Here is a 16417-nt window from a genome sequence, read left to right as displayed (position 1 = left end):
TTCTCCTGAAACTTTCATTCATTAATTTTAGCATCAATTAGTAGATCTTGCTAGAAGTTATGACTGTGGCATTGGCCTCATGACCGTTTTATATTTCCCTCTTTCCTTTTACTTTTATTAATTAGAATTCTAAATGGAAGAGGCTACCCTTTCCCAGATTTATTGATTCCATTATTTGTATTTATCAGTATGGACTCACAGATATTTACTTTATTCTAAGGGTGTAATCCAATATCATTGTTATTTATTTTATTGCTCAAATTATTTTGGCTTTGATCATTGGGAGCTCCTTCAGTTGGCTCCTATGATCTTTTTATAAGCTGCCCATCCCTCTTTGGATATTTTCTTATGGAAAAACAAGATATTCCAGGCTCATCTTGTAGTGTCCCTGCCTCAGTCCTGGTATCAACTACGTTTCTAAGAGGACTTTCTTTTTTTGGAGAATATATTTAGAAGCCAAGATCTGGGTGTTATGTGTGTGTCATTGCTTCTAGCCCCTTTCAGTGGACAAAACTTAGAAATATATGTATGTATACTACTAACCCAGGCATACATGCATTTATATTTCTTTCTTTCTGTATCTATCTGTTAACAAACAAACAAGTAGGAGTTTGTATTGAAACCCCAGCCACGGGTCTACAGCTGAATTGATCACATAAACTGTTCTAATTGAAATCCTTAAATAATGAAAATTTCAAGGTTGCCAGCTCTAAGTGCACTAGGCTGTGAGTGAACATTTGTGCTTTCTTTTCAGATTTACCAGAAATCAATTGTATCACCTTCATCTCTCCTTTTCTGCCACCTGAACTGTAGAAGCAGAATAACAATGCCTGCCCTATCTAGGTCACCAGGCGGTTTCTTGGACTTAATAAAAGTCTGGATTCTGTCTACCCTTCTCTGTATTCCTTCTTTCCCAGTTTTCTTCTGTGCCTCCGGTCTTGTTCCCCTCAAAGCTGTCCTCTGCTCTGCAGTCAGAGTAATCTATCAGAAATTAAAATCCGGTTCCATTTCTATTCATCTTTAAACTTTTCAGTGGCTTTTTATCTGCTAAGAAAATAAGACCTAACTTGACATGGCAAACAAGGCCTTCCATGGTCTGATTCTTTCCTCTTCATGATCTCTTGTTATTTTTTATTTCCTGTTTTAAGCTCTAATATTACAACATTGCTTGAGATCATCTCTGCCCTCTTGCCAACAGCATTCTTTCTTCCAACGCCTTGCTTTTCTGATGCTATTTGGCTAGAGTCAGATTGGAACACTCTTGACAGTGTCTCCTTAGTTAAATTTTACCTAAATTTCAAGGACTAATTCAGTGTTTACCTTATTGTGTATTTGGTCAGTTCAGTAAGTACTTTAGAGGTGGATGAGTTGTCATTTCTTTCTGTTACCATTTCCTCAGTACCTTGTCTGACACCAGAAGCCACTGTAGTTTTTCATTTTATTCCTTATCTAAAATTGCTCTTGATAAGGTCCTAATTACCAAATCCATAGACAGTTCTTGATCTTATGTAACTTGACTCTAAAAGTATTGGACACTAGAGGTAATTGGTGGTTGCCTTGAATAGCCCGTGGTTGCCATGTAGAGGGTCATAATGGTGCTGCATGATTGTTGGGAAGGCTTATTTGGGAGAAGAGTGGTGTTGAGAGACAAGGGTGGAAGGGTGGACAAGGGCCATCTCTTATAGAAATCAGAAACCACAGTAAGGCGATCACATTTATCTTGAGAACCACCGAGAACTGTGTAAAAGGTTTAAATGAACAAGCTTGTGTTTTAGGAACATAATTTATGGACATGAATGAATTTGGCAAGACTAGAAAGCAAGTGAAAATGAAATAGGCAAAGACTGGAAGGAAAGGAAATTAGGTTGTTGCATAATCCTGGAGTAAGATCATGCTTTATATAAACTAAGATAGGAAAAGCATGGGAGAAAATGGATGCATTAGAGATACTAGATAGAATCAAAATAATCTGATGATGACTTGGAAGTGGGGGATGAGAGATAAGAAGAAATAATAGTTTTTGTTTCTTATTAAGTGATAGAGGAATTTCCTGAGATTGGGAATTTAAAAAGAGGAATGGCTTTAGGAGAATGAGATGGTGACTTGGTTTTTGGAAATGTTGTTTGATACACCTGGGGACCATCTAAATGAACTGTCCCATTGGCAAGTTCACATTTTTTTACAGCCTGAAACACATATGGGGGCAGGAGACACAGGTTTGGAAATAAAGGCATGTTGATGGTAGATGAATTCATGTTTGTTGGTAAGATATCCCAGGATGTCTCCAGTGTGTAAAGGGACTCTCCTGTTTATCTTAGTGTGAACAGAAGCACCACCTACCCATTTTACCCAGCTAGAAACCTTGGAGTCATGTTCAACTGTACTGTCATCACTAAGTCAACTCATTTTGATTCCATATCCCGCTTAAGTCCTGTTTATTCCAGTTGCCTTTGCTTAAGCTTGGGCTCTCAGAATTCCTTTCATGAACTACTTATTGTTCTTGCTGGTCTTCAGACTGTCCACTTACGTGCTTTGTATCCTCAGAATATAACCTTATTCATACTAAAAATGTTAAGGTATTTTTGAAAAGTATAAATGCTGAAGGAATATAAATTAATAAGTTTTACCTGAGGTGGAAATGCCAATTTTTGTTTTATAATAATTTATAGGTGAGACTAAACAAAAACAAATTTACTCCCTTTGTGGGTACCTAATGCCATCTATCATGAGTAGAAGATACACTGCCTCTCAGAGTGAGTCTTGGAGAAATATCTTATTATTATCTGCGAGTGACATATGAAAGTTGATCTTGATAAGGGGATAAGAGCTGTTGTCCTGAGACAAGTGGAAGAAAGAAAGTCAGAGAGGACTTATCAGAGTAATTGTGTATTTTTCCCCAAATTTCTGACATGATATTAGAGGCAGTAAGCTACAAAATTGCAATGGCCAGCAGCCAAATTGCATTCTTTACCTGGTAGCCAGCTGCAAGATGGTGAGGAGTTTCTATGTATGCCACCTCACCACCTGCCAGGACCTGGTATGGAATACATAGTAGTTCTTTCACAAATGCTAAAATGGCTAGTAATTTAAGAGAATGGAGTAAGCAACAATTGAGAATATTGTAACATACTTAACACTGTGCATAGAGAAAACCAAAAAAGAGAAGATAAATTCCAAAGGAGAAATTGATACTTTTCTGAGTTTGTTGAAAGGCAGGACCTAGATAAAGGTAAGGGTAGGGAAAATATTAAAACCAATTTTGATTTAAAAGCAATATTTTTTGGGTAAAATTTCTTAGCCAGTTGAGAGATCTTTACTTTTTTCTGCTACTTTAAATGCTCCTTTTCTTTGTGTGAAATATCCAGAGACAACTTGTTTTCCTATAATGAGAGTTTTGTTTTCACACCATCAGACAGAGGACACTCAGAAAAGCAGCAGAAAACAGATGTTTAATTCAGACTTTAAATGGCAACCTTGCTTATAAATATGGTGGGGTTTAGAATATTGAGATCAATGAATCACCACAGTAGTGTTGTGAATTTGGAGTAAGGTAACATAATGATATCTGTAACATATTAGCATATATTTATTGAGAAATAAATATGCATCAGATGCTGTAATTGATGGAGAGATACCACAGTGTACAAAGCAAGGCCTCTGTCCTCAAAACACTTACCTTCTAAAAAGGGAGATTGACAATAAGTGGGTATTAAACAAATATGTATTTCATGTCAAGCAGTGATAGGTGCTGTAATAAAAAGTGAAACTACAAGTGGAAATAAAGAATAAAAGAGGAATTATTTTGGAAATGAGACAAAATGCCCCCAAAAACATTTAAAAGTTCATTTAAAAGTCTTCTAAGTATTTTATTTATATATGTGGAGGGAATATCATTTGGTCTGTGACACCGTATATTGCAATCCATGTAAAAATGGGATGCCTTCTCTTGTTCATTCTAAGGTCGTTGGCTCCTGATTTTTCTGAGCCCTAGTAGTGAAACTTCTTCAATAAAAATAACATAGAAAGATATAAATTGGCCAGCACGGTGGCTCACACCCGTGATCCCGGCACTTTGGGAGGTTGAGGTGGATGGATCACTTGAGGTCAGCAGTCTGAGACCAGCTTGGCCAACACGGCGAAACCCCGTCTCTACTAAAAATACAAATATTAGCTAAGTGTGGTGGTGCATGCCTATTATCCCAACTACTTGGGAGGCTGAGGCACGAGAATCACTTGAGCCTGGGAGGTGGAGGTTACAGTGAGCCGAGATCATACCACTACACTCCAGCCTGGGTAATACAGCAAGACTCTGTCAAAAAAAAAAAAAAAAAAAAAAAAAAAAAGAAATGTATTTTTTCTGTCTTGGAAAAGCCCTCATAAAAAAATTGATGACACCTATACAAATTATTACATGGAATTATGTCCTTAGTTTTTATTCCCAGCAGCAGGGAGTACTTTAGTGCTTGAATTAAAATTCTAAGTGCACTCTCAGAGGACTAAAGGCCTGAACCAGGAAAGACAACTGTCCTCACTTTGGCTTCTTCAGGGTGAGGGGAGGCTGAGCAGAGTCCTAAATTCATCTTGGTTATATTTTGCACCACTTTACATTTGTAATCACTTAATAGCTACGCTGGGGAAGTCTTTTAGGACTCAGTAAGAGCTGTCAATTTTCCCTTTAAAGAATGGTGATTATATTTCTACAGAGTCTAGAAGTGCCCCTGTCAAACAGAAAGATAATGTGTGCCATATATGTAGTCTAAAATTTCTCAGCAGCCACATTAAAAAAGTAAAAAGAAACAGGTGAAATTAATCTTAGTAACATTTCATTTAACCCAACACATCAAAATATTATCTTTTCAATATGAAATCAATATAAAAATTATTTGTAAATATTAAGTCTTTGAAATCTAGTGTTTATTTTACACTAAGACCATCTCAGTTTGAATTAGCCATGTGTGAAGTGCTCAATAGCCATGTATGGCTAATGGTAACCATAAGAGCACAGTTCCAGAAGCTTTTATGTTTTGAATCAACCTTCCTTTTATTTTAGTTTATATTTTATTTCTGAACATGTTTTAAGCCACAGAAATCCTTTACATTTCTTCCACATGTGTGCTCACAACAGATCTATTTTGATCATGTACGATATGGAGACGTATACTAACTGTGTTATTCCCTCCTCCTCACACCATCAGCTTTTGTCTGAAGCCAAAAGCAAATCAGGCTGGTGAATAATGGAACACTAACAATATTATTGATCAAAGAAATGTGCTTTGCAGATCTAAGCCATTCAGGATCTCAAACACATGACACTCAATCTGCAACGGCTCTCTAATTACAAAAGTCAATCGAATGCTATTGCTGAGAAAACAAGCAGCACAAAAGATTTTTGCTAGCTTAAATTACAAAGTGTAGTTTTGTGAATAACATTAGGCTGTCTCCTGGAACCCAGAAAATGGTTGGATAATGAGGAATCAGGCAGTACATTACTCCACACCCCAGTATGTGTGCTCAAAAACCTTACTGGACAATTGTCATTTCAAAATACTCAGCTGTAACAATGTCCTGCTTCTGAGTTCATTTATTGTAAATATCACAATCTTGAGAGAGAAAGAAGGAAAGCTGGCTTGGCCCAGCTTACATCAGGAGTCCATTGCTGGACCATTCAGCTAAGAAAAGAGTTCATAGTGATATGCTAAAAATAATTATTGGAGGCCCAGCCTGGTAGATCAGAGATCACTCTCAGAGAGGGAAGAATCACTGGCAGTAACAATGTTTTGCCCCAAAGAACAAGAGCCATAGGAGATGCTAACATGGAAATAATGTTTACATTGCTAAATTCATGCCTTACATTTTGTCTAGTATACTAGTGACCTGTGCCTCTTCATCTGTATTGCCAAGAGCATAGACAATGGTAGCATTCCTTTGTATGAATGACTATATTCTAGTTTTTCTAAGAGTGTAGAGCTAGTTCATTTCAAAATAATTCAAGTGGCAGCTTCACTTACACATAGATTTAAGAAAGCAAAGAACTAGTGTAACTGTGAAGAATAAATTAAAATCTCAGGATATATCAAGTGAAAATCCTGAAAGACTAGAGAAACAATGTGGATTAAGAATGATTAATTCTAAAAAGACGTCCTTGAGTCATTTTGGAGTGGATTCTTGCTTCTCCTTTATCCTGTTAAATGTTTTTAGTAGCAATGATGCAACCTGACGTTATACTTATATTAATTTGTATATTTGTTTATTGTCTTCTTATTCCATTAGCACTTATACTCTACGATAGTAGAGCCTACTACCTATTTCCATATTCCCTGCACCTAAAATAGTGTTTGGCACATAGCAGGCACTAAATAAATGATTGTTAAGTGGATTAGTAGGTGAATAAAAACATGAAATTTTCTATGTTTTTGTTGTTAGGACCAAATAAAAATGGCATGTGGAGATTTAGAGCTGAAAATTACCTTGGGAGTTATTTCAATTCTTAGTTTAAAACTTAAATAATTGAAGCCCATGTGAATGTGCCTTTGATTTAGGAGACTGTGGGAAAAGATGAGTCCAACACAGAAGGCCAATAAATAGTTCAACCATTGTGAAAGACAGTGTGGCAATTCCTCAAGGATCTAGAACCAGAAATACCATTTGACCCAGCATTTACTAGGTATATACCCAAAGGATTATAAATAATTCTACTATAAAGACATATGCATACATATGTTTATTGCAGCACTATTTACAATAGCAAAGACTTGGAACACAACCCAAGTGACCATCAATGATAGACTAGATAAAGAAAATGTGGCACATACACACCATCGAATACTATGCAGCCATAAAAAAGAATGAGTTCATGTCCTTTGCAGGGACATGTATGAAGCTGGAAACCATCATTTTCAGCAAACTAACACAGGAACAGAAAACCAAACACCACATATTCTCACTCATAAGTGGCAAGTTGAACAATGAGAACACATCGACACAGGGAGGGGAACATCACACACGGGGTCTGTTGGGGGTTGGGGGACAAGGGGAGGGAGAGCATACAGGGCTTAAAACCTAGATGATGAGTTGATAGGTGCAGCAAATCACCATGGCACATGTATAGCTATGTAACAAACCTGCACATTCTACACATGTATCTCAGAATTTAAAGTAAAATAAAAAGTAAAATTAACAAAAGAATAAAAATGTACTGTGCTAATGTTAAGTAAATTATAACTCATCTATTTATTGGCAAGAAAATTGTATAATAACTACTTTTCTGGTTTCAGCTCCTCACCAAGAACAGCTCTGCTTCAAACCCCCAAAGTACTGAATATGGACATGAATATAAATGTAAAATATGAATATAAAAAGGTTATTCAAAAATTAAAATTTGGAGCATCTGAAAAGCACTCTCCAGAGGTTTCAAATATATATTAAAATACATCAGTATTTTCTGTGCCTAGGTTCTGTTCAAGCCAACACATGTGAAGTTTCCAGAAGACCAAGACATAATGTCATGAATTCTGTGCTTAAATGAGGCCCACCAGATAATCCAGGCTAATCTCACCATCTCAAGATGCTTAGCTTAGTCACTTCTGCAAAGTCTCTTTTACTATATAAGGAAATATATTCCCAGATTCCAGAGATTATTAAGACATGGACATCTTTGGTCAGGGATGGGGATTGGTCATTATACTGTCTACCTCACATCTCTACTAGAACAATCTACAAATTAACCTCTTCCTCTTCAGACCTGTAAATGGCTCAGTCAATAGAAAGTTGTCTTAGTCTGTTCTCGTGCTGCTGAAAGGACATACCTGAGACTGGGTAATTTATAAATAAAAGACGTTTAATTGATTCACAGTTCTGCAGGGCTGAGGAGGTCTCAGGAAACTTACAATCATGGTGGAAGGGGAAGCAAACACGTATTTCTTCACATAGCAGCAGCAAGGAGATGTGCAGAGTGAAGCGGGGGAAAACCCCTTATAAAACCATCAGATATCATGAGAACTCACTCACGATCATGAGAACAGTATGGAGGTAACTGTCCCCATGATTCAATTATCTCCCACTGGGTCCCTCCCATGACGTGGGGATTATGAGAACTACAGTTCAAGATGAGATTTGGGTGGGGACACAACCAAACTATATCAAAAGTCAAACCCAATGCTGTGTTTAAAGAACACTCAATAATCTCTTTCATTTATTTTTGAGTTTCAGATCTTTTTTCTAACTATTTGATATCTGGTTATATTTTAGGGGAGTGTTATAAAGGCAAAAGTCACTAAGAGCAACAGAAAAGAGATGCATTTCTAGAGGGTAAGGTTATCACTTGAAAAAAAATGCTCTGGTTTAAATTTGTTAAATAATCTTTTTAAAAAGGTCTCATGATACTATTATAGAGGTTATGTAGGTACATCAAGAGACTTGGAAAATGTGCCAAAAGAGTAAGCAGTACCCATAAAACCCTATGTCCCACACTTTTGAAAAATTATCAGCATATCATAAAGAGAATGCTCAGAATAACAGCTCAATGTCATAAGAAGAGTAAGTCATAGCAGATATTTTAAGAATGTTTTCTATTTTTGAAAGCCTTCTTTCAAAAAAAAGTTAAAAAAAGTTAAACAGTTGTGATATAAAGCTCCATCATTAACTAATGTGTTCATTAATACTCAATGTTATAAGAAAATTCAGCAATTATATTGAAAAACTACTATATTTCTAGCATGTGTAACTTCATTTGTGACCTGGCTTGGAGTGTCAACTTTGATTTATAATATTGTTTATTAATTACTTTTCAGAACATGAACTATTTATTAGATGGAAACTATTCTGTACTTGTATCACATAAATATTTTAAAATTAAAATTAAGTGGATATAAAAAATGAACATTTTGTAGTGAAGTTTTATGGATAACAATAAAAACCTCAAGAGGCAGCAATGTATCCTATTACATTTTATGCATGTGGTTGGTTTACTGCACTCATAGGGAAAGCCATTCTTGTAGATCCTTCTACATGGTGCATCTGCTTATTTATTAGCAATTTTCAGCTGATGCTTGTTCTAGTGGTTACAGGTTTGTGTCTTACTGCTTTCTCTTCCTGCTGGAAGTGAGAGGTAAACAATAGCATAGGATGTGGCAGGACAGCCCAAGTCTGTTTCTCTTAAAATCTTTCACAATGCAAAAGGAAGATCTACGTGGCCAGCCTTTATGAATGCCACTAGAGGCCTCCTTAATGGCTGCTGAGTATCAGACACTTCAAATCCAACTAACATTTATACAATAAGTAGCTTGTCAGCAATGTAAACCTTCTGGGAGCCATGAAGTGAGCACACAGAACACTGGGTTTGCAGGCATTTCTTAGGTTCAGCTGATAAATATTTAATCACATTGAGTACTTAGAGAAAAATGTAAAACCTTTGCTGAAAATCCAGTTTTAATAATTAGGGTTCCTTGTGCATTCTTATTCCAAAAGTCTTTGAATTTATCATATTAAATGGCTAACGAGAGAAAATAGGTTTTAAGACTGTTACTGGAAATTACTTGGGATTTTTTTGGTGGGTGAACAATAAGTGTAATTAGCCTTGACAAGATCCCTTGATCTGCTACTAGCGACTGGCAGAAAGCACTCTAATGTTCTTATTTTATTCCCAAGGCTCTGGTAATGATGGTAATGGACTTCATAATAAACAGACTAAATGACATATCTTTTAATCATCACAATTCTCCTTCTTGCTCACAATAATCTTACAAAACTATTAGTAAGAATTACGAAAATGGTGGACATATAATCATAAAGATATTTTACAAAGTGGAGGGAGAAGAGTGCTTTCATTTTCTCTGCAAAATATCCCTGAGCATTTACCCAATTTAACCATGTAAATGTGTGTGCATTAGTTTCCCCCTTCTCTCTTCTGCTTTTTTATTCTTTACTCTGTCTCTGTACTCAAGTGATCATCATTTCAAAATTTCCTGTATTTTTCAGTGATACTTTAAAAAATATTATCCATTTAGTCCTCCACATCATACTCTGTTCTCATTTTAAGAAAAAGGAATATCAAAAATAAAATAATGTTTTTTAATAGTTATAAGAAATGGAAAGGGACTGAAAAAAATTAAGGGAATAACCATATAGCTTATTTGACATCTGTCTGTCACATGAAAAAATCAATCTGTTGTGTTGGGAACTATTTCTCTTCTTTTATTAAAAAAAAAATGTGTGAAGAATGTATGAGTAAGTTAGACACCACAGGGAACTGTGGAGATTCTGAAAGCATTGACTGGAAAGAACTGGGCCTATTCATGATCTTCTTCTAAATTAATACACTTGCATTTCACAGCTATTAAGTATTTTCTCAAAATGCCCAAGAAATGGAAGAAAGGGGTAGGGGTTCCAAATGAGAGGGCGGAAGGAAAGTTAAAACTTCCCTGGTTTCAATATTTATTTATCACTATTATTATTTTATGCTGCATTAAACATTTCTTTTTCCCATTTAATAAATCTTTTCCCAGAAAAAAATAATTGCTGTGGAAGAGGAGGCCATAGATTTTGAACAGAATTTGCCAGAAGCCATTGGCGTTTTCCAGGGAAGATTCGGTTAAAACAAAGGATGTTCCTTGAAATCATAGTTGGGACTGAGAAAGAAAAGAAAGTTTTAATCTGAGAAATATATGCTCCCTTTAATTATCAGGTCCAGAGAGGATTGAAATGTGATAGCATGTGACGGCAGTCATCTAACTTCTCTCTTGAGGTAAATAATTACCTCTTGAAGCCACCTGTTATGTGGACTCAAGACTAACTGAGGCCAAATAACTATAAAATGCCATATGCTGGACACTATAATTCATGCCCAATGGTTCAATAATATATAACCAGTCACTAATCAATGTTACCTCTGTAAACTAGTGAAAATTCTTGTCAGACAAGTTTCTGTCAGCCTACATCTTGTTTCCTTTAGCCTTTAAAAGTCTGTTTGTACCAAAGGCTGAACAGAGCATTCCCCAAGACCACTTGGAAGTGTGTACCAGGCAGCTGTCTTCAACTTTGACCCAAATAAACTATTGATGTTAATTTTGTCTTAGTCAGTGGAGGAAGATGGCAGGATAGAAGGTCCACCGATTGTCCCCTCCACAAGGACACCAAGCTAACAATAATCTACATAGAAAAACACCTTCATAAGAACCAAAAATTGGTTGAGCACTGATGGTACCTGGTTTTAACTTCATATCTCGCTGAAAGAGGCACAGAAGTGATAGCAAAAACAGTCCTCAATCACTGATGCCACCCCTCTCCCAGCACTTCCACCCCTCCAGCAATTGCAAGGCATTAAACTCCGTGCTGTTCTGTTACAGCAGTGTATTCTTATCCTGCTAAAAATAATTTCCTGATACTGGGTAATTGATAAAAATGAAGAAGTTCAATTGACTCATAGTTCCGCATGGCTGGGGAGGCCTCAGGAAACTTATTTTCATGGTGAAAGGGAAAGCAAACATGTCCTGATTCACATGGTGGCAGGAGAGAAAACAATGAGAACCAAGTAAAAGGGGAAGCCCCTTATAAAACCATCAGATCTCGTGAGAACTTAGCATCACAAGAATAGCATGAGGGAAACTGCCCCCATGATTACCTCCCACTGGTCTCTCCTACTACACATATGGGGATTATGGGAACTACAATTCAAGATGAGATTTGGGTGGGTACACAGTCAAACCGTATGAAGCAGAAAAGAAAACCAGACCAAACTCAGCTGATACTCATCCACAGAGGGAGCATTTAAACCAGCCCTAAACAGAGGGGAATCACTGGTCCCAGTGGTCCAAACTTGAGTTCTCACACAAACCTTGCCACTGATGTCTACGATACTTGATGTTTCCAAGTAACTTTGAAAGGCAGTCTAACTCATAATGACTGCAACCCTTAGGCAAGTCCTAGTGCTGAACTAAGCCCAAAGACGGGACTAGGGGGGTATGAAACCTACTGAGACACCAACTGGGGGCAGTCAAGGGAATGATGGCATCTCCCCTTCCCTAACCCCAGGCTGCACAGCTCATGGTTCCAGGAGAGATCCCTTTCCCTCCACTTGAGGATAGGAGAGGGAAGAGCGGGGAGGACTTTGTCTTGCATCTTGTATACCAGCTCAGACAGAGCAGGAGAGGACACTGGTCAGAATTGCGAGGCCCCTGTTCCAGGCCCTAGCTTCTAGACATTTCTAGACACAACCTGGGCCATAAGGGAAGCCACTTCCTTGAAGGAAAGGACCAAGTCCTGGCAGCATTTATTACCTGCTAACTGAAGAGCCCTTGGACCCTAAATAACCACTAGCAATACCCAGGTACTATGTTGAGAGCCTTGGGTGAGCCTCTGAGACTTGTTGGCTTCAGGTACCAGCATGCGCACAGAGGGTTAGAGTACCAAGGGGGCTACTGACATTCCCAACTGCAGGACTTGACTCTTGAATAGCATTTTTGGACCTGTCCTGGGCCAGAGAGGAACCCACTGCCCTGAAGGGTGCGTCTCAGGCCAGGAAGCATTCACCACAAACTGACTTAAGAGACCTTGGGCCTTAAGGGAACATAACCTATAACCTGGTAGTACTCCTTGTGGCCTGGGGTGGCAGTGGCTGTGGAATGAGGCTCCTCTGCCTTTGGAAAAAGGAGGAAAGAGTGGGAAGGGCTGCAGTTAGTGGTTTGAGTGCCAGCTTAGCTGCAACACAATAGAACAGCACATAGACTTCTAAGGTTTTTAACTCTAGTTCCTGACCCCCAGATGGCACCTCTGGACCCACCTGGGGCCTAGGGACCTCACTGAACTGAAGTAAAGGGCACAGACCTAGTTGGCTTAGCCACTTGCTTATTGTGGAGCCTCAGGACCTTCAGCAAAAATAGGCAGTAGCCAGTGAGTGTTTACAGCAGGTCTTTGGTGAAACCCAGTGACGTGCTGACTTTGGGTTGGATACAGCACAGTTACAGTGGTGGCAAGAGACTCCATTTGTTTGAGACAAAGTAAGGGAAGAAACCAAGCGTCTCTGCCTGGTAATCCAAAGAATTCTCATGGATCTTGTCCCAGACCATCAGAGCAGTACCTCTAAAAGTCTGCAAGAGCAACAACATTACTTGGCTTGGAGTGCTCTGTAAAGCAGATAGAGCTTAGATTATAACACCCAAGTCCTTTCAAATATCTGGAAGCCTTCCCAAGAAGGACAGCTACAAAGTGAAGACTACAGGCCGGGAAGACTATAATAAATACTTAACTCTTCAATAATCAGACACTGAAGAACATGTATTAGCATCAATACCATCCAGGAAAACATGACCTCACCAAATGAACTAAAAAAGGCACCAGGGACCAATCCTGGAGAAACACAGTTATGTGATTTCAGGGAGAGAATCTAAAATAGCTGTGTTGAGGAAACTCAAAGAAATTCAAGATAACACAGAGAAGAAATTCAGAATTGTATCAGATACATTTAACAAGGAGATTGAAAAAAATTAAAATAAGTAGAAATTCTAGAGTCGAAAACTGCAATTGACATACTGAAGAATGCATCAGAGCCCTTTAGTAGCAGAATTGATGAAGTAGAAGAAAGAATTAATGAGCCTGAAGACAGGCTAGTTGGAAGTATATAAGCAGAGGAGATAAAAGAAGAATAAAACGTAACGAAGCATGCCTATAGGATCTAGAAAATATCCTCAAAAGAACAAATCTAAGAGTTATTGTCCTTAAAGAGGAAATAGAGAAAGAAATAAAGGCAGAGAGTTTATTCAAAGGGATAATAACAGAGAACTTCCTGAACCTAGAGAAAGCTATCAATATCCAAGTACAAGATGGTTTTAGAGCACCAAACAGTTTTAAGCCAGAGAAGACTACCTCAAGGCATTTAATAATAAAACTCCCAAAAGTCAAGGATAAAAAGAGGATCCTAAAAGCAGCAAGATAAAAGAAACAAGTAATATACAATGAAACTTCAATACATCTCACAGCAGACTTTTCAGTGGAAACCTTACAGGCCAAGGTAGAGTAGCATGACATATTCAAAATTCTAAAGAAAAAAAATTTACCCTAGAATAGTATATGCAGCAAAAAATAGCCTTTAAACATGAAGGAGAAATAAATACATTCCCAGACAAACAAAAGTTGAGGCATTTCATCAATACCAGATCTGTCCTACAAGAAATGCTAAAGAAATACTTCAATAGGAAAGAAAAGGACATTCATGTGCAGTACATAATCACCTAAAGGTATAGAACTCACTGGTAATAGTAAGTACAGAGAAAAACACAGAATATTATAACACTGTAACTGTGGGTAAAAACTGCTCTTATCCTAAGTAGAAAAACTAAACAATGAACCAATCAAAAATAATAACTACAACAACTTTTCAAGACATAGTCAGTACAATAAGATATAAACAGAAAGAACAAAAAGTTAAAAAATGTGGGGACAACATTTAGGCATAGAATCCTTAATAGTGGTTTTTTTTTTTTTTTTTTTTTTTTTTTTGCTTGTTTGTCTGTTTATGCCCATGGTGTTCAGTTGTTATTAGGTTAAAAAAATGGGTTATGAGGTAGTATTTTTAAATCTCATGTTAACTCCAAACCAAAAAACATAATGGATACAAAAAAATTAAAAGCAAGAAACTATATCATATCACCAGTGAAAATCACCTTCACTAGAGAAAAACAAATAACAAAATGGTGGGAGTAAGTCCTTACTTATCAATAATAACATTGAATGTAATTGGATGAAACTCTTCAATTAAAAGACGTAGATTGGCTGAATGAATGGAAAAAACAAGACCCATTGATCTGTTACCTACAAGAAACACACTTTACCTATAAAGACACATATAGACTAAAAAAAGGATGGAAAGAGATATTTCATGCCAATGGAAACAAAAACAAAAACAAACAAACAAACAAAAAAACCCAGTATTCACTATACTTGTATCAGAATAGATTTGAAGACCAAACCAAAGCTATCAGAATAGACAAAGAATGTTATTGTCTAATGATAAAGGGGTCAATTCAGCAAAAGGATATAACAATTTTAAATATATATACATCCAATGCTGTAGCACCCAGATATGTAAAGCAAATATTATTAGAGCTAAAGAGAGAGAGATAGGCCCCAATAAAATAATAGCTGGGGACTTCGACACCACACTTTCAGCACTGAACAGATCTTCTAGACAGAAAATCAACAAAGAAACGTCAGATTTAATTTGCACTATAGATAAAATGGATCTAACAGATATTTCCAAATTATTTCATCCAAAAGCTACAGAATACACATTTGTTTCCTCAGCACATGGATCATGCTCAGCATAGATCATATATTAGGTCAGAAAACAAGTCTTAAAGCATCCAGAAAAATGAAATAATATTAAGCGTCCTCTCTAACCACAATGGAATAAAACTAGAAATTAATAAGAAGAATTTTAGAAACTATGCGAACACATGGAAATTCAACAGTATGCCCCTGAATGACCAGTAGGTCAATAAAGAAATTAAGTAAGAAATTGAAAATGTTCATGAAACAAATGGTAATAGAAACATAACACACCAAAACCTATGTGTATTAGGGTTTTCTAGAGGGACAGGACTAATAGGATATATATATATATATATAAAGGGAAGTTTATTAAGGAGTATTGACTCACATGATCACAAGGTAATCACTCACATGATCACAATAGGCTATCTGCAAGCTGAGGGGCAAGAAAGCCAGTATGAGTCCCAAAACCTCAAAAGTAGGGAAGCTGACAGTGTAGCCTTTAGTCTGTGGTCAAGGGTTCAAGAGTCCCAAAGGTGAAGAACTTGAAGTCCAATATTTGAGGGCAGGAAGCATCCAGCACAGGAGAAAGATGTAGGCTGGAAGACTAAGCCAGTCTAGTCCTTCCACATTCCTCTGCCTGCTTTTATCCTAGCTGCACTGGCAGCTAATTAGATGGTGCCCACTCAGATTGAGGGTGGGTCTACATCTCCCAGTTCACTGACTCAAATGTTAATCTCCCTTGGTAACACTCTCACAGACACACCCGGGAACAATACTTCACATCCTTCAATCCAATCAAATTGACACTCAATATTAATCATCACACTATGGGATACAGCAAAAGTAGTACTCAGAGGGAAGTTTATAGCTATGAGTGCCTACATCAAAAAGAGAAAAACTTCAAACAAAAAATCTAACAATGCATCTTAAAGAACTAGAAAAGCAAGAGCAAACCAAACCCAAAGTTAGTAGAATAAAAGAAATAATAAAGATCAGAGCAGAATTCAATGACACTAAAATTAAAAAATACAAAAGATCAATGAAACAAAAAGTTGTTTTTTGGAAAAGTTAAACAAAATTGACACACTTTTAGCCAGTTTAGGAAAAAAAAATAGAACATACAAATATAAATAAAATCAGAAATTAAAAAGGA

This window comes from Theropithecus gelada, chromosome 2 (assembly GCF_003255815.1).
Source record: "Theropithecus gelada isolate Dixy chromosome 2, Tgel_1.0, whole genome shotgun sequence".
NCBI lineage: Eukaryota > Metazoa > Chordata > Mammalia > Primates > Cercopithecidae > Theropithecus > Theropithecus gelada.
Note: the sequence above shows the minus strand (reverse complement) of the source record.